Here is a 19,262-nt window from a genome sequence, read left to right on the forward strand (position 1 = left end):
TTTAATGCAGTATTTATGTATACCGACAGGCCCCCTTTCGCTCGACCATGGCGCTGGCTGCGGGTTGCACTGACATGAAAACTGATTCTACCTGGGACATCAATTGGCTCTGTTAGCCAAGTTTCCTGCAGAGCAATGATGTCATAAAGGTCCCAAGGGTCCATTTTCCAGTTGTTGTTTAAAATTTCTTTGGCTCCAGCAATGTTCCAAGAAAGGACTTTTACTATACTTCGTCTGGTGTTACACGCCCCGCTGTTAATTCAGTCTTCAGTTGTCAGTCAGTCAGTCAGTCATGCTTCAGTTGGACATTGCATTGCCCTATTCTGTTGCTCAGTTTTTGAAAGTTCTGCACCCCTGGCACCTTGCAATACCGAGTATGTTTGTCGGCTTGTACTGGTATGAACATCTCGTTTAGTATGCTTTCTTAATAGGGCCGAGGGATAACCTGTTGTTGCTTCTTCCTTGAGCGAAATCCCCCACTCTTCAAATTTTGTGGTTTCATTTGAGAAACTGCTTGACTATTTCCACGCCACTCCAGGTTGTGAGAGTGCCTTCATTGGCTAAGTTGTTCCCAAGATTAATGAATTCAATTGTTAATAGGTCTGCAGACGTTATATGGTTGAGGCTCGGGATAACCGATGTCAGGTGTAGGATGTTTCCTCGGTTTAAATAATATTGTGTGCCTTGCATTTTATAATTAGGTATAAAAAGTAACCTTCCAGTGGTTATTGGTTTTATACCTTGCACATTGCGATGCAACCGAGTTCTCATTGTTTTATTGCTTCCGTTATCCTTCGACTCTTCCTTTGTGCTTTTCACCTGTTGGGTGTAATCCTCATTCCCTGATTGCTCTGATGGCATTCTTGCCTTAGTTTTTGCTTTCAGAATTCTTCTTTTTTGTCTGCCTGTTTCTATGTTAGGCGTAAGGTCGTTGATGGTGGTCACTAGGATGGGCATTGACCTAGCTGCTTTTTCCGGTCCTATAATTTCGTTGGTGGCATGATCATGCCGCTCTGTGATAATCTTTACTTGTAGCTGGTCCTGCTTACTCTTGTCAACTTTTGCAGTAACTTGTCTGGCGTTAATTTTGTCCCTTTTGGAGGTATTGTTGATACTCATAGTTGTGTCAGGGTTTTGCATAACTTTATGTTTATTATCAAAACCCTTGGTCACTACCCTTTGCCCTCCTTGCTTGTTAGACTCATATCTGCTGAGTTCTTGGTTAATTGCTTGATGGTTTGTGCCTTGCTGCTTAACATAGATTTTTTGTTGTTGTGTATTCCCCTCTTTATTTTGCTTGTCCTTTGAACTCCGTAGTTCTCTATGCAATGGTGAGTGGTCATACTCGATACTTTCCAGACTCCAATCCGCACTACTTGATATTGTGGCTAAAGTTGCATGTTCACCCTTATTTGGGTCATCTGTATCTGGGTTTGCAACATGGACCATCTCCTCTTGTATTATTGATGTTCGTGATCTCTTTATTTGGGCTGGGTCGTTGCAACATTCCTCTTTGGTGGTGTGCTGTTGCCCTACTGCTTTAGAGCTCTGCTTCCTGGAACTGCCCCGGGATTTTAGTGTTATTGATAGGGGATGGGGCCCCTCTTCATTACCAACCTTTGCTTTGTGAAGTGGTTTTGGACGGTTGAAGATCGGGAAGTTGATCAAGGTCTGCTTGGTAGCCGGCATACGGTTTAATAGTTGATTTCTATATTTCCTCGCCTGTTTTTTCTGTCTTTTAGGTTGGGGTTTGTTGGCGTTCAGATTTTTTTCACTGTCCTGCATGAGCTGTTCCTTTTCTAATGAGTCATGATAGTTGTTATTCCGAACTCCTGGGTTTGTCACTCTAAACTTTTGGACATCCTGTTGTTCTTCAGTTATTATTTTAATTGACATGTTTTGTTTCAGTTCTATATCTGCTTTTTGTTGTGCAACTACTGTTGTCAGGTCCACATTTCTCTCGTCTTGATTTACTATTTCATCTTTGAGTGCATTTTTTTGTTGCACAATGAGGTCTCTTGTATTGAATGTACTATTCACTCCCTGGTTTGCATGCTTGCATTCCTGTAGAATGTCTTTAAGTATTGACGGCAAATCCTTTAACTTTTCCAGTATTGGACTGCACGTGCAATTTGTGGACTGAGTCTGGAGACAAGACTGTTCCTGAATAATGTCAACCACATTTCCTATGGTGTCTAGTTTTTTATCTATACTGGAGATATGTTCTGCTATTGTACTCAATAGGTGGATTTGAATATCAAGTTTGTCCAACTGCATGTTCAGAGTTTTGATTGAGGTTTCCAAGATGTTACCCAGTGCACTATGTAAGGTTATTATGGATTCCAGATTTTGGTTAAGACCATGCATTCCTGCTTGCTGCGTACGTTTGCTTTAGTAGTGTTTGACGTACGGTTGCTATATGAGTGTTCATCAAGTGTCGCTGGCATTCGATGATCCTCATTTTGTTTGTGTAAAGGTCCTTTATGTAATGGCCCTTTTGTGGATGGCGGTTCGCAGGATGCTGACACACTTGAGATTTCTATTATTGATGATTCCTGATGGCATTCAACAATGGGGAAGTTAAGCATAACTATGTGTTCTTGGGTTTCTAGAGTTTCCATGTCCTGATTTGACACACTAGATATCTCAATAAAATTATTGTTTTGTGTTTCCTGGTTTGATTGAATGCCTTGGTGCTGTTCGCTTGAGATTTTTACTTGTACCTTTGTTGTTGGAGCTACAGACTTATTGTGTAGTTTCATTTGCTCGGAACCAGTCGAACTTATTTGCTGATCTTGTTTTACATTGCGCGACTTTATGCATTGTATCTTGTCTGAAAGGGTTTGGGAGTCCGACCAGGGATTACACCCCTCACTATTTTCGCTGGACTTTAGCTTTATTTGATTTAAACGTGAGTCCAGTCTCGGGGTCGAATGGTTGGTTGGTTGTACCGTGTACGCTGCATAAATAGTACTGGCGTTATGGCTTCCTTCATCAATACCTACGACCGGAGGGTCTTTGGTAGATCTTTGTTTAAGTCATTTATTAAGGTAACTGATGGTGTGGGAGTCGTGGTAATCCTTTGAGGCCACGTGGTAGACATACTCTCCCCCAAAGGTTTTTCACTAGGACTGACCATTGAGCAGTCAATGACACCTGATGGCATTGAACGATTCATTTGTTCTTGAGCCGGGTCATGGCTACCGTTGTCCGTGTAATCCGTGTGTACCATGTATACCTGAGCTTGTATTTGTGTCTTATACTTGTTGTTCCCCTGAGCTATTTGTGAGCTCTTGTCTGATTCATCTATTCCAATGCCTTTTGCTCAGATGATGTTTACATCGGGCGGAGGGGACTGTGGAACAACTGTCTGCGTAAAAGCCTTGCTCGGGGTCATTGGTTTTTGTAGTCCATTTGGGGTTGCTGGCATTGTGTAAATAGCGGACACAGGATCTTTCAAAAATGTGAATTTTCCATTGGACTTCATAGTGCCAAATATTGAGTAGATTGGGGATATAAGTGAGGTGGTTGGGGGATTGGCTACGGTATCTTTACCGGGTATAGTAATTGCTATCGCTTTAGATTTCCGTTTAGTGGTCTGCAGGGGATTTCCTCGTGTTCTCCCCGCCCTCATTGTTCCCGCCGGTTTGACCCCAAGGCCTCTTACTGCCCTTAAGGACCTTTGCACTGTGCTTGCAAAAGTGTTTACTTATGAAGTGGGATGGTCAATGAACATGTATAGTTGCCGTTAATGAGTAAGATGTCCTGGCCCGAGCACACCCTCCACACCCACACCCTCCACACTCTACTTCACTCCTCTCCAAATCCTTTCCAAGCGGTGACTTCAAACTGTGGCTGCCTTTGCTGTTGCACGCCACTACTGTCACCTCTGTCACCTCTGTTGCCTCTACTACCTATGGCAGTCAGCACCCTGCCTCTGTTTCCTCTAGCACTCAACACCCTCCACCACTCCGCCACTCCTCACCGGGTATGCTGGGTTTGCTGCTCACTGTTCACTGCTTCAGGGCTCCGGGTACCGCCAGCACTTCAACCTGGGAGCAACTCTCAGCCGTGCGCCGCCTACTCGTTGGTCTGTGGCTCAGGAGGGAGCTGGGCGGGGAACCGAACCAGCCAGCCAGCCCAGCTTGTAGCTTTTTGAAGTTTGCTGCAGTTACCCCTAGTTGCTGCTGCGGTGTTGTTATCTCAGCGCAACTGGAGTCAGCGCTCACAGCCGCACGCAGCTCACAGCTGATGGGGGTACCGCTCTCCGACGGTGATTTCCCCAGCTACTGCGGGGCGGTGGCTTCCTCTGCTGCAGCTGCGATGTTGTATTCCCCCAGCGCTCGACTCCACACTCAGCGCTCATGCCCGTTTGAAACCCGTAACCTGTTCTCCTGCTCCTCCTCCTCTGTAGCTCGCAATCGGCAATCAACAGTCGGCTGCGCAGAAAACCTCCTGGAGCCTCGGAGGAGCCTACGGGAGCCGCATCAATTTCGAGAGCCGCATCAATTTCAGTCCGAATCCGGACCTGAGACCTGGGACCGGGTGAGCTGGATACTGTTTGTCCGCTTGTACCACTGATGCCGGTCCACAGTTGCGGTGGAAGCTGTGGGAGCTTTGATACCGTCGCCCGCCCGCTCTCGGTTTCTCCGTGCGGGTGCCGGTGCAGATACGGGTGTGGGTACGTGTTCAACTCAGTGTGCTACTCAACCCGCACCCCGCTCTGTGCTCCGTGCTCCAAACGCTGAACTTGCCGAGACTCGCGCCAAACTTGCGCTCCGCCCACCTTGATAATCACCTATACAGTCACTCATACATGCAGTCACTCATCAATACAGCACTATCATATGTACTCATATACCTAAACAGACACTCACTCACCACCACTCATCCAGAGTTACTCACACACCTAGTCATTAATGCAAATAATCAATCACACTCCTATTTACTCACCTATAATTTATACACACACCACCTTACTTATTCATACAGATACTAACACATACTTACTCACTTAAACAATTACTGATACAAGCACACACTCATGCATACAGCCACTCTCACAATCACTCACTCTCACTTATAGTTCTTTAAATACACCAACAATCACATGTACTGCCTTTCACATGTATAGTTACTCACACATGTACCACTGAGACATCGTTTACTCACCAACACATCCATACACACACTCACCCACCCATACAGCCCTTCACACATGCACCCTTGAACCCATACACCCAGTGAATCACCCACTCACACATCTATGCAAAAAGTCTCACACTCCCCACCCACCCAGACACCCAGGCACCCATACAGATACTCAGACAACCAATAAATAACCCATGTAGACACTCACGTAGCTACTCACAAACCCATACAGCCGCTTATACACCATCTAACAGACTGATATAGACATTGACAGAGTTTAGTCACTAACCTATGCCTTCAGTAAGACTTTACAGAAACACACAGTCAGTGGATGATGTCATCAGTGAAGTCATCAGTGATGTCATTTGAGTTGCCTTGTTGCAAGGTCATCCTGTGCCCCCAACTTTTTGCTGACTGGCACTGGTGGTGACTGACTCTGACTAACCAGGCCCCGTGCCAGTGCTATCTTGAAAGACACTTAGAATACAGTGAAAACACATACATACACTAGGGTACACTATGGGTTGGGGTACCCCTGTGATTGGCATGATCTCACCAGTGCGGTGATCAGGTCAGACGACCTGTCAGGTCCGATCTCAATTGGTCAATGGAGGATTTAATGTCCCGACAGAGCTCGGTGCGCAGTTCAGTTTTAAAGTCTTTAAGCATGGTTATTAGATCCGTCTTTGTGAGAGCCATGGCTGCCCCGCCCGCGTCTCCCCATAGTGTCGGGTGCTTGTCGAGTGTTGAAAAGAAATCCGATACCTTGCTGGTCGTCTTGCCAGTCCCCTTCTTTGGCGGCATAGGGATGAGGCCTCACAAGTCTTCGCGGCTCTGACTAATGTGTTTCTCGTCACTCTGAGTGTAGCCTCAACTGATACCCAGGGGAAGGCGCGAGAGAGGCTCACCCTGCTTCCAGGCCCTTCTTCAGATCAGTAGCAGGACCAGACCGGGCCCTCCAGAGGTTTTGGTGGTCAGTATTAGGGCACCGCCACAAGCGACATGCTAGGCTGCGTGCGCTACGTAGGAAAAAGGTACTTTAGGTATTAAGAAGGATGTGTGCAGTAACCGGCCCAGTGCTAAGGGAGGTGAGATTTCCAGGTGGTGTAGGGGCGCCTCTTTACAGATGGTGATGCCATGAGTCAGGGAGGCTGATGGAAAAGGGGCCGTCAATCGGGAACCCCGTGCCGGCGTATCCTTGATTGTGCACCCCGAGAAGCCCAGTCTGCTGGCCAGATCACATTGATCCCTCGGTCTAGAGCATTCCTGCCGACAAACTCATGGTGGGCCCAGAGGGTAGCCCGTCACTCTACCCCTCAAGCGCGCTCTCCCCAGACGCTCAGGCAGTTATTCGCAGGGAAAAGGAGACAGTCAGCACAGATCGCCGCCATAAGAAGGTATTGCGGCCGCCATATTGGGGTCAGGCAAGTGCATTGTAATGCCCCGCAGTTTCCACCGCCTCTAGAGACCCCAGTGAGGTGCAGAAAGAAGCAAGAGCAGTGCAGAAAGAACCAACAGAGTTGCAAGAAGAGGCAAGAGGGATGAGGAAACAGGCAGGAAAGGTGCAGAAAGAGGGAACAGGGGTTCAGAAAGAGAAAAGAGGGATGCAGAAAGATGCAAGAGACCAGCAGAAAAAAGCAACAGAGTTTCTGAAAGAGGCGCAATGGGTGCAGAAAGAGCAAGAGAAGTGCAGAAATAGGCAACAGAGGTACAGAAAGAGGCAAGAGAGGTGCAGAAACAGGCAAGAAAGGTACAGAAAGAGGGAACAGTGGTGCAGAGAGAGGCAAGAGAGGTGCAGAAAGAGAAAAGAGGGGTGCAGAAAGAGGCAAGAGATTTGCAGAAAATAGCAACCGAGGTGCTAAAAGAGGCAAGTGAGGCGCAGAAAAAAGCAACTGAGGTGCTGAAAGAGGCAAGTGAGGTACAGAAAGAAACAAGAAAGGTGCAGAAAGAGCCAGAGAAGTGCAGAAAGAGGCGACAGCGGTACAGAAGGAGGCAAAAGAGTGCAGAAGCAGACAAGAAAGCTGCAGAAAGAGGGAACAGGTGTGCAGAAAGAGGTAAGAGAGGTGCATAAAGAGAAAAGAGGGGTACAGAAAGTGGCAAGAGATCTGCAGAAAAATGCAACAGAGGTGCTGAAAGAGGCAAGTGAGGTGCAGAAAGAGAAAAGAGGGGTGCAGAAAGAGGCAAGAGATATGCAGAAAATAGAAACCGAGGTGATAAAAGAGGCAAGTGAGGCGCAGAAAAAAGCAACTGAGGTGCTGAAAGAGGCAAGTGAGGTACAGAAAGAAACAAGAAAGGTGCAGAAAGAGCCAGAGAAGTGCAGAAAGAGGCAACAGCGGTACAGAAAGAGGCAAAAGAGTGCAGAAGCAGACAAGAAAGCTGCAGAAAGAGGGAACAGGTGTGCAGAAAGAGGTAAGAGAGGTGCATAAAGAGAAAAGAGGGGTACAGAAAGTGGCAAGAGATCTGCAGAAAAATGCAACAGAGGTGCTGAAAGAGGCAAGTGAGGTGCAGGAAGAGGCAAGAGAAGTACAGAAAGAGGCAACAGAGGTACAAAAAGAGGCAGGAGATGTACAGAAACAGGTAGAAAATAAATGTGAACAAATAGGGAACAGGGTTGCAGAAAGAGTCAAGAGAGGTGTAGGATGAGAAAAAGGGGATGACGAAAAAGGCTAGAAATATGCAGAAAAAAGCAACAGAGGTGCAGCAAGAGGCAAAAGATCTACAGAAAAAACAACAGTGGTACTGATAGAGGCAAGTGAGGTGCCGAAAGAAGCAAGAGAGGTGCAGAAAAGGCAATAGGGGTACAGAAAGAGGGGAGAGAAGTACAGAAAGAAGCAAAAAATGTGCTCAAAGAGACAAGAGGTATGCAGAAAGAGGCAAGAGCTGTACAGAAGGAACCACGAGAACTGCAGAAAGAAGCAATAGAGGTGCAGAAGGAGGCATGGGGGTGCAGAAAGAAGTAAGAGAAGTACAGAAGAAGCAACAGAGGTGCTGAAAGAGGCAAGTGAGGTGCAGAAAGAAGCAAGAGAGGTACAGAAAGAAGGAAAAGAAGTGCAGAAAGAAGTAACAGAGGTGCTGAAAGAGGCAGGAGAGGTGCAGAAACAGGCAGGAAAGGTAAAGAAAGAGGGAACAGGGGTCCAGAAAGAGGCAAGAGAGGCGCAGAAAGAGAAAAGAGGGATGCAGAAAGAGCAAGAGATCTGCAGAAAAAAAGCAACAGAGTTGCTGAAAGAGGCAATTGATGTGCATAAAGAGGCAAGAGATCAGCAGAAAAAAGCAACAGAGGTGCTGAAAGAGGCATGAGAGGTGCAGAAAGAAGCAAGAGAGGTGCAGAAAGAGGCAATAGGTATGCAGAAAGAGGAGAGAGAAGTGCAGAAAGAAGCAAAAGAGGTGCTCAAAGAGGTAAGAGAGATGCAGAAAGAGGGAAGAGCTGTGCAGAAAGAACAAAGAGAAATGCAGAAAGAAGCAAGAGGTGCAGAAGGAGGCATGAGGGGTGCAGAAAGAAGTAAGAGAAGTGCAGAAGAAGCAACAGAGGTGCTGAAAGAGGCAAGTGAGGTGCAGAAAGAAGCAAGAGAGGTACAGAGAGAAGGAAGATAAGATCTGAAAGAAGTAACAGAGGTGCTGAAAGAGGCAGGAGAGGTGTAGAAACAGGCAGGAAAGGTGCAGAAAGAGGGAACAGGGTGCAGAAAGAGGCAAGAGAGGCACAGAAAGAGAAAAGAGGGATGCAGAAAGAGCAAGGGATCTGCAGAAAAAAAGCAACAGAGTTGCTGAAAGAGGCAATTGAGGTGCATAAAGAGGCAAGAGATCAGCAGAAAAAAGCAAGAGAGGTGCTGAAAGAGGCATGAGAGGTGACGAAAGAAGCAAGAGAGGTGCAGAAAGAGGCAATAGGGATGCAGAAAGAGGAGAGAGAAGGGCAGAAAGAAGCAAAAGAGGTGCTCAAATAGGTAAGAGGGATGCAGAAAGAGGCAAGAGCTGTGCAGAAGGAATCACGGGAAGTACAGAAAGAAGCAACAGGTGCAGAAGGAGGCTCGCGGGGTGCAGAAAGAAGGAAAAGAAGTGCTTAAAGAAGTAACAGAGGTGCTGAAAGAGGCTCGAAGGGTACAGAAAGGGAAGAGAGGTGCAGAAAGAAGCAACAGAGGTACAGAAAGAGGCAAGAGTGGTGCAGAAAGAGGGGAGAGAGGTGTAGAAAGAGGCAAGAATGTTGCACAAGGAGAAGAGAGGGGTGCAGAAAGAGTCAAGAGGGGTGCAGAAGGAGGCAAGATGAGTGCAGAAGAAGCAAGAGTAGTGCAGGAAGAAGCAAGGGAGAAGTGCAGAAAGAAGCAATAGAGGTGCAGAACAAAGCAAAAGGGGTGCAGAAAGAGGAAGAGAAGTGCACAAAAGAAGCAACGGATGTGCAGAAAGAGGCAAGAGATGTGCAGAGAGAGGCAAGAGAGTTGTAGAAACAGGCAGAAAAGGTAAAGAAAGAAGCAAGAGCAGTGCAGAAACAGCCAACAGAGGTGCCGGGGGCAGAAAGGGTACAGAAAGAGGTAAAAGGGGTGTAGAGCTGCAGAAAATAGCAACAGAGGTACTGAAAGAGGCAAGTGAGGTGCAGAAAGATGCAAGAGCGGTGCAAAAACAGGCAGGAAAGGTACAGAACGAGGGAACAGGGGTACAGAAAGAAGCAAGAGAGGTGCAGAAAGAGAGAAGAGGGGTGCAGAAAGAGTCAAGATATCTGCAGAAAAAAGCAACAGAGGTGCAGAAAGAGGCAAGAGATCTACAGAAAAAAGCAACAGAGGTGCTGATAGAGGCAAGGGGAAACAACACTTACAACGCAACTTTTACAACGCACTACCTTTACAACAAAACTTTTACAACGCAACATCCATTACAACGCATACCATTACAACGCAACCATTACAACGCATGCCACTACAAAGCATGCCACTACAACGCATGTCATTACAACGCAGTCATTACAACGCATTCCATTACAACGCATACCTACACTATCCAACACTTACCCTACTGTTGCACCCCCTGGAGTTAGAATAGTAATTTTTACCCCTACACTATCCAATACTTACCCCACTGTTGCACCCCCTGGAGTTAGAATAGTAATTTTTACCCCTACACTATCCAACACTTACCCTACTGCTGCACCCCCTGGAGTTAGAATAGTAATTTTTACCCCTACACTATCCAATACTTACCATACATGCAATGTAATGGTATGCGTTGTAATGCTATGCGTTGTAAAAGTAGTATGCGTTGTAGTGGAAAGCGTTGTAAAGGTAGTTTCAAAGAATTTGTTATAATGGCATGCGTTGTTATGGAATGCATTGTAATGGATGTTGCGGTGTAAGAAATGCTTTGTAAAGGTATGCGTTGTAAAAGTGTGCGTTGTAACGACATACATCCAGAGGCAAGTGAGGTGCAGAAAGAAGCAAGAGAGGTGCAGAAAAGGCAATAGGGGTACAGAAAGAGGAGAGAGAAGTGCAGAAAGAAGCAAAAGAGGTGCTCAAAGAGACAAGAGAGATACAGAAAGAGGCAAGAGAAATGCAGAAAGAAGCAAGAGAGGTGCAGGAGAAGGCATGAGAGGTGCAGAAAGAAGCAAGAGCAGTGCAGTAAGAAACAACAGAGTTACAGAAGGAGGTAAGAGGGGTAAAAAACAGGCAAAAGAAGTGCATACACAATAAGAAAAAGAGATGCAGAAAGAGGCAAGAGGGATGCAGAAGGAGGCAAGAGAGGTACACAAAGGGGAAGGAAGGGTGCAGAAAGAAGCAAGTGGGGTGCAGAAAGAAGCAAGAGAGGTATAGAAAGAGGCAAGAGAAGTGCAGAAAGAAGCAAGAGAGGTGGAGAATGAAACAAAAGAAGTACAGAAATAAGGAACAGAGGTGCAGAAAGAGGCAAATGGGTTGCAGAACGAGGTAAGAAGGGTGCAGAAAGAGGCAAGAGATGTACAGAAAGAGGGAAGAAGGATGCAGAAAGAGGCATGAGGGTTACATAAAGAAGCAAGTGAGGTGCAGAAAGAGGCAAGAGAGGCACAGAAAGTAGATGAGATGTGCTGAAAGAGGCAAGAGATATACAGAAAAAGAAAGAAATGTGCAGAAAGAAGCAACAGAAATGCAGAAAGAGGCAAGAGAGGTGCAGAAGGAAGCAAGAGTGGCTTTCACAACATTATTACCAATTTAACACCCACATTTAGCAATAAGCAACAGGTGACCACAAAGGGCCTTCCACCACGCTGTAACACTGGTCGCTGCATTTTTGGTAACGTTTGAGCCAGACACAAGGCTTTTTTTGTTCAAATCTGCAGATTAGGGAGCAGATGAGAAATTATGTGGCTATTACAGAAAATGTACAATTGTACGAAAGTAGGTGCAGCCAAACAGTCGCATAATTCCAGTGGCCCTTCTCATACCTCTGACTAGGTCCACAAGTGCTTCTAAGTGATTTATTTATTTATTTATTTATAGAGTTTTATATAGCGCGGACAAGACCCGTGGGTATCAGAGCGCTTCACATGTAAGATAAGTTACAGACATTATGGAGGCAATTGTAGCAACAGATATACATGAGTATAAGGTCTAAGGCGATAAGCTGTAAGGGGTATTATAAGTAAGAGTTCTTCAGCCTATCCAATTAGTATTAGGAGGTGAGTGAGGTAGGGTTGTATAGCATAACAGTGCAAATAACGTGTGTAAATAGCATTACGGAGTAAAAAGTGTTGCCATGTATCCGGGATCCTAGGCAATAAAACAAAGTGAGGTAGAGGGTATATCGTATTGTCTGAGAGTTACAGATATCGGAACCCCTTGATTTAAGGTAGTAGTAACGTGTGTGGCCAATGTATAAACATGAAATCAATCTGTTAACAGATAATTGATCTTCAAGAAGTTCCAGTCGAGGCCGTCTCTCTTTGGTGAGGATATTCTCATCAGTAATCAGTACTCTTCCCTAAGAGAGGTATTTGCTCATCATGTGGTTCTTCAGTTCGCGTTTGAATGTTATCGAGTTTTTAATCTTCCTGATGTTCGGAGGTAATGAATTCCAGACTCTGGGGGCGGCTCCTGAGAACGCTCGGTTGTAGGTCTTTTTCTTACGGAAAAAGGCTGGCCTCAGTAGCAGTTCTTTAGCGCTTCTCGTTGGTCTGTTGCTTCCCGATAGCTTAATTTTCTTGGCAAGGTATCTCGGCAAGTGATTCCTTCTTTTTTGTCTCACTGAGTTCATAGTTGAGCTTGAATGGAAATGAGGAACACTAAACCTGAGGTTACCACTCCACAACACAGACTACAATACTACATAATTACACTCAATAATATATAATACCACTCAACATAATTCCTGTACACTAAATACCACAGACTTTCTATACACATAATTTCACTGCACAACATACCACATAATTCCACTACACACAAGACATCCACTCCACTCCACTCCAAATAACATTAGTAAAAAACGTATACATTTACAACGCCAATAACTCTAACTCTCGCAAATGCGAAACCTATTACATTGCAAACACTTCTTTAACTAATAAAAATCATCCAATTGAGGGTTGAGGTATAGGCTATGGCTATTGAATTTTAACGGAAAGCTTAATAAAGAACATTTTAGAAAAAAATAAATATCTGTGAACTGGAAGTTTTTAAATGAGCACAAAAAGACTGTTTTGACTATCACATTACATTGTTGAGTGCGGAATGTTATTGTGTTAATACTTCTTTAACTAATACTTGTGTTTGCAGAGGGGTGGAGAAAAGATGCTGGGCCCCTGACCAGTGCTCAGGAATTCTGCTGCGTAGGCCTTCGAGGAGGTACCAGGAGAGCTTCTTCACCCCCAAAGTCCCACAGTAGTAAATTAGACTTCATCCCCCATCCTGTAGTCTGCCAGGAGGAGCGTTTGCAAAGTGGTGGAGAAAGGGGGGCACAGCCTCCGAAGACGTCTTAGCAATCCCACTGTGTGGGACTTACTGGTGGTAACAAGAGGGGTAGTTGGCCCCAAAGGACATCCTTGAGGGCCAACTACCCCCTCCAGGATTGCTAAGTTCTTATAGCAGGCCACGCCCCCTTTGCCAATCACTCTGCAAACACACTCCTTGGCGCGCTCTTGGATAGGGATTAAAGTCCCCTTTGCTGCTGGTAGTCCTTTAGGGTCCAACTAGCCTACCTCTTACCTCCAGTAAGCCCCACACAGTGAGATTGCTGAGAAGTGGACACAGGCCACGCCCCCTTTCTCCACCACTCTGCAAATGCACCTCCTGGTGCGTTCTAAGTTGGGGCATTAAGTCCCCTTTCCTCCTGAAGGTCCCTGGGCGCCAACTAGCCCTCCTGTTACCTCCAGTGAGACACATATAACTGGATTGGTGGAACTGGTAATAGGCCATGCCCCTTCTTTACACCACTCTGCAAACGCGCCGCCTGCCGCACTGCTGCTTGGGGGATGAAGTCCACTTGTGTCCTGAGGTTCTCAGGACACAAGAGAACCTCATTGCCCCACCAGCAATGTGCCATGAGGCACATTTGCAGGGTGGTGCAAAAAAGGGGCATGGCCTCGGACCACCTCTCAGCAATCCCACTGTGTGGGGCTTACTGGAGGTACCTGGTGGGCTAGGTGTCCCCTAGGGACCCTCAGGAATGAAGGGGACTTAATACCCCTACTTAGAACGTGCCAGGGGGTGCGTTTGCAGAGTCATGCAGGGAGGGGGTGGGCCTCTGGCGAGTTGCCGGTTTCTATGTTATGTTATAGGAGGTGGGTCGCATGGACCCCCTTCCCTGGGAATCTTCTAGCCCCGGGACCCCATGCCCCAGGGCCTGGCCAGCCTTTACAAATTTTAAAAACGTTTTGGGATGGGGATCGCATGGTTCCCCTCCTGAGTCCAATTATGGCCTCGGGGATCCCATCCCCTGGGGCCTGGCCAGCCTAGTTGTTTTTTTCCATTTTTTGGAGGGGGCTGTGTGGCCCTCTCTGGAAGCCAATTATGGCCCCAGTTATCCCCTCCCCCAGGGCTTGGCCTCTTTTGTAAATTAAAAAAAAATGTAATTAGGGGAGAGGAGCCATGTGGGACCTCATGCACCGGCTCCTAGCCTCTTTTAAAAAAAAGAAATAATGAATTAGGGGAGGGGGCAGCATGGCCACCCTGCCGGCCCACTTCTGGCCCCGGTGAGCTCAACCCCCAGAGCCGGCCCTCAAGTTGGGGACCGTGGGGTGAGCCCCAATGCCCCCACGGTTCCTGCTGGCTCCCCGCCTCCTGTGGGAGCCGGCATTGCATTTTGGCTAGGGGAGCTGCTAAAATGCAGCTCCCCATGCCCAAAAGCAATTCTGCTTTGCTTGTTGGAAGCGAGAGCAGGTTTCTCTTCCAACAAGCAAAGCAGTGTTTGCAATGACAGGGCGGGAGCCGCATGGCTCCCGCCTTTCATTGCAGACGGTAATATCCCTGGGGTGGCTACCCCGGGACATAGCAGGAGCTGGCCGTGGGGGTTGGTGGTCCGCAGGGCCATTGATGGCTCCAGGAGGGGGGCCGCACAGCCCCCCTCCCTACATTCAACATAGCCCCGGGGAGGTGGTGGTCCCCGGGGCTTAGGGGGGCCCGCAAGACCACCCCTCATTAATTAAAAAAGCCCTGGGGAAGTGGTGGTCCCTGGGGATTGGGGGGCCGCGAGGCCCCCTTCATTAATGAACAAAGCCCCAGTGAGGTGGCGGTCCCTGGGGCTTGAGGGGTGCACAAGGCCCCCCTAATTAATCAAGGAAACCCCGGGGAGGTGGTGGTCCCTGGGGCAGCATGGGGTGGTTGGGACCCACCTCACCTTTATTTTTCAAGCCCTGGGGAGGTGGCGGTCCTGGGGGCTGCAGGGGGGGTTGCATGCCCCTGCATACAATTAACTAAGCTTCGGGGAGGTGGCAGTCTCTGGGGATGCAATTAATTAGGCATTGCTTCCGGGACCTGGCCCACCCGGGGGCTGATAGAAAATGAATCGCGGAAGCCTGTGCTTCGTATTTAAAAATAGGTTCGGCCAGATTTGTCCACCCAGCGCAAATTTGGCAGTTTAAAAAGAAATATGCTTTATTTAGCCTGGGGGTCCTGAGCAGGCCCAGGGGGTCAGGGTGTTTCTACCCTGCACCCCTAGTGGAAAGGTGTGGTGCAGCGGGCAGGGCAGCTGACTTCAGAGCACAGGGATCCCAGCTCGATCCCCAGCTCCGGCGACGCCTCAGCTAAGCACCGTGTGACTCTGGGCAATAGCTCACTTAATTTCCATGACGGCCCCCAGCGCCTTGAGACCCATTAGGGTGAGTAGTTTTTCACTTTACAAATACGGATCGCCAACACCTTCTGGTTTAGAGTGTTGGCAGCCAATAAGAGTGAAGCTCGTGCCTGGGAGGGTTCGCGAACCCTCCTCGTGCTCAGATATCGATATTTGTATTTTTTTGATTTCTCAGCAACTACTGAATAGATTTACACCATTTAAAAAAAACACGCTTTCTAGACCAAGACCTTCTTTTAGTCAAACTTGGTGCAATTCTGTTCAGCAGTTCGGGCTGTATCTTTCTTTAAAATTTCCTATGGGACCTCTTTTTTTCCTCGGCAGCCACTTGACGAATCACCCAAAACTTTCAAGACAGGAGCTGACTGGAGTGCCCCATTCGTTTTGCAAATTTCACAAAGATTCGTCAATCAGCTCCAAAGATATTATATAGGCAAATCAAAAAACACTTTTCCTATTGATAATAGGTCCTAACTATAACTACCTACTGGCGACCGCCAGTAGGTAATATATATATATTCCTAAAATTCACAAGGACAGTTTACGAACACCAGGCTAGCCCATTATTTTTGCAATACAAAGCTTGAATGAAAATGTTTCTATATACATCGATTAGTTCCTGCAACAACATGTGAAGGCTCTTCCATCGTATAACAAATATAACAATAGGGGAAGGAGAGAAAGTGGATTTGTTCTCCCTTCACAGATTCAGTTTAAACAAAAAGAATCCACATCAAGATCTCATTAGAGTGGTCCCTACAATGGTGGGGAGCACACAGTGTTCTTTAAATACCCCTCACACACCAAAATGACCCTTGGTGTCATGCGTCATCATTGGGGTCTTTGCACCCCTCTACGGGATGCGGCCTGCTGCTAACCAGCCGCCTACGCGGGAGCACTTTTTTTGTTTGGCTATGTGTGGTGCATGTGGGGATTTGTCTGTATATAAGTGAGTGGTGGGTTCCGAAGAGTGACAAAGTGAAGTTAAAAAGGTACCTGGCATGTGAGGTTTGCAAAAAACTTTAATGAGCCCCCGTGCTGGTACTGTTAAAAGGGTGCTTATGAGGTATTTTGTATTTTAATGTACAACACCTCGTGTGTGCGTCTTCGACATGTTTCAAAGCTAGGCTTCTTCTTCAGGACAGGGTGCATAGATCCCCACCTTACTCACGTCTCGCAAGAAATTCTGATTATGTACAGAAAAGTAATATTTAAACTAGAAAGGCTAATATGTGCCTACTTGTCTATTTAAAGGTTTCTGCGTTGAGAACCTGCAAAAACAGGACAAAAAGAACACAAAAATAAGACAATTTGGTATTTATGAATGAAATATCCAATGGTGCAGGTTCAGTGACCTAGTAAAATATGGGAGCAGCAGCTGCTAGATGACCCACCACCACCCACCACCACCAGCAACAGGTTGCCCGAAGAAGCTGGAACAAGATCACAGCTGACCAGCTCGCCGCCTCCCTGAGCCAGCACCCTCCAGCCAGCTCAGCGAACCCCAGCCAGGCCGCCGACAACCTCACGAAGTGGATCAGTAACTGCGCGGACGAACTCGCCCCACTGAGGACCCCGCCCAGCAGACCCGGCAGTAAAAGAGCCCCATGGTTCACCGACGAACTCAAGAGCTCCAAGAAGAACTGCCGAGCCCTCGAGAAAGCCTGGAGAAGGGAACCCACGCCGGACAACAGGACCACCCTCAAACTCGCCACCCGGAAACACCACCAGCTGATCCGCATCGCCAAGAAAACGGCTTTCAAAAACCGACTGGACAACAACGCACACAACTGCAAGGAACTCTTCAACATCGTGAAAGAGCTCTCCAACCCCAACGCCGGAAACAACGACATCACCCCTTCGCAAGACCTCTGCAACTCCCTCGCCTCCTACTTCCACAACAAGATCGCGGACATACACTACAGCTTCAGCACTCTACCGACGCACGCCACGACCGTAGCAACGCCACACACCACCACCCTCCGCACCTGGACCCCGGTCAACACCGAAGACACCGCCCACGCGATGAACTCCGTCCACTCCGGATCTCCGACCGACCCCTGCCCTCACCACGTCTTCAACAAAGCCGACGCTGTCATCGCACCCCACCTGCGGGACATCATCAACACCTCATTCGACACCGCCACCTTCCCCGAGAGCTGGAAGCACGCCGAACTCAGCGCTCTACTAAAGAAACCTACAGCAGACCCCACCGAACTCAAGAATTACCGCCCCATCTCTCTACTCCCGTTTCCAGCCAAAGTCATCGAGAAGACCGTCAACAAACAGCTGGCCACCTTCCTCGAGACGAATGGATCCCTCGACCCATCGCAGTCCGGATTCCGTGCCAACCACAGCACCGAGACCGCCCTCATCGCCGCCACTGACGACATCCGAGCCCTGATGGACAACGGGGAAACAGCGGCCCTCATCCTCCTAGACCTCTCCGCGGCTTTCGACACGGTCTGCCACCGCACCCTAGTGCAGCGCCTCAGCAACGTCGGAATCCAGGAGAAGGCGCTGGAATGGATCGTATCCTTTCTCGACGGAAGAACACAAAGAGTCCGCCTACCACCGTACAAGTCAGAGGCCACCAAAGTCATCTGCGGCGTCCCTCAAGGATCCTCACTGAGCCCGACTCTCTTCAACGTCTACATGAGCCCCCTCGCGGCCATCGCACGCCAACACAACCTCAACATTATCTCCTACGCCGACGACACCCAGCTGATCCTCTCCCTGACCAACGACCCCGCCGCGGCCAGAGCCAACCTGCACGAAGGGATGAGAGAAGTAGCCGAGTGGATGACGACGAGCCGCCTGAAGCTGAACACAGATAAGACGGAGGTCCTCATCCTGGGCTCCTCACCCTCCGCCTGGGACGACTCCTGGTGGCCCCCCGCCCTGGGCACCGCACCCAAACCGACGGACCACGCACGCAACCTGGGCTTCATCCTGGACTCCTCCCTCTCCATGACCAGGCAATTCAACGCCGTCTCCTCGTCGTGCTTCAACATCCTGCGCATGCTTCGGAAGATCTTCTGGTGGATCCCCACAGAGACCAGGAAGACCGTCATCCAGGCCCTCGTCACCAGCCGACTGGACTACGGCAACGCACTCTACGCCGGAACCACCGCCAAGATCCAGAAGAGACTCCAGCGCATCCAGAACGCCTCAGCCAGACTCATCCTCGACATCCCACGACACAGCCACATCTCCGGACATCTAAGAGACCTGCACTGGCTCCCGGTCAACAAGAGAATCACCTTCCGCCTCCTTACCCACGCACACAAAGCTCTCCACGACCAAGGCCCGAGCTACCTCAACAACCGTATCAACTTCTACGCTCCCAAACGCCACCTCCCATCCGCCAGCCTCGCCCTCGCCGCCGTCCCACGCATCCGCAGAGCCACTACAGGAGGAAGGTCCTTCTCCTACCTGGCCGCCAAGACCGTGAACTCCCTCCCGGCCGACCAGCGCCTGACCCAAGACCACCTCTCCTTCAGGAAGAAGCTCAAGACCTGGCTGTTCGAGCAGTAGCGGCACCCCCCCCCCCCCCCAAGCGCCTCGAGACCCTACGGGTAGGTAGTGCGCTCTATAAATGTCTTTGATTGAATTTGTCATCCTATTGGTGGTGGTGTGCCCTGAAAAAGAACAGAGACAAGACATACACAACACTTAACATAAAACACATGCTCTAGTTGATTAACCTGTATAGATATTTGGAAAGGAATCTAATCTTATTAGTTATTTGGGAAAAAACACTGGTATGCATACTTGCTGCCAAAGTTGTGGTTGGCACCATGAGCCTTCAAATGGTGGGGTTGTGGTGCTAATTGGCACCCTGTAAAGACAAGGTGTAATGCTCAGTATAA

This window comes from Lissotriton vulgaris, chromosome 1_1 (assembly GCF_964263255.1).
Source record: "Lissotriton vulgaris chromosome 1_1, aLisVul1.2, whole genome shotgun sequence".
Classification (NCBI taxonomy): Eukaryota; Metazoa; Chordata; class Amphibia; order Caudata; family Salamandridae; genus Lissotriton; species Lissotriton vulgaris.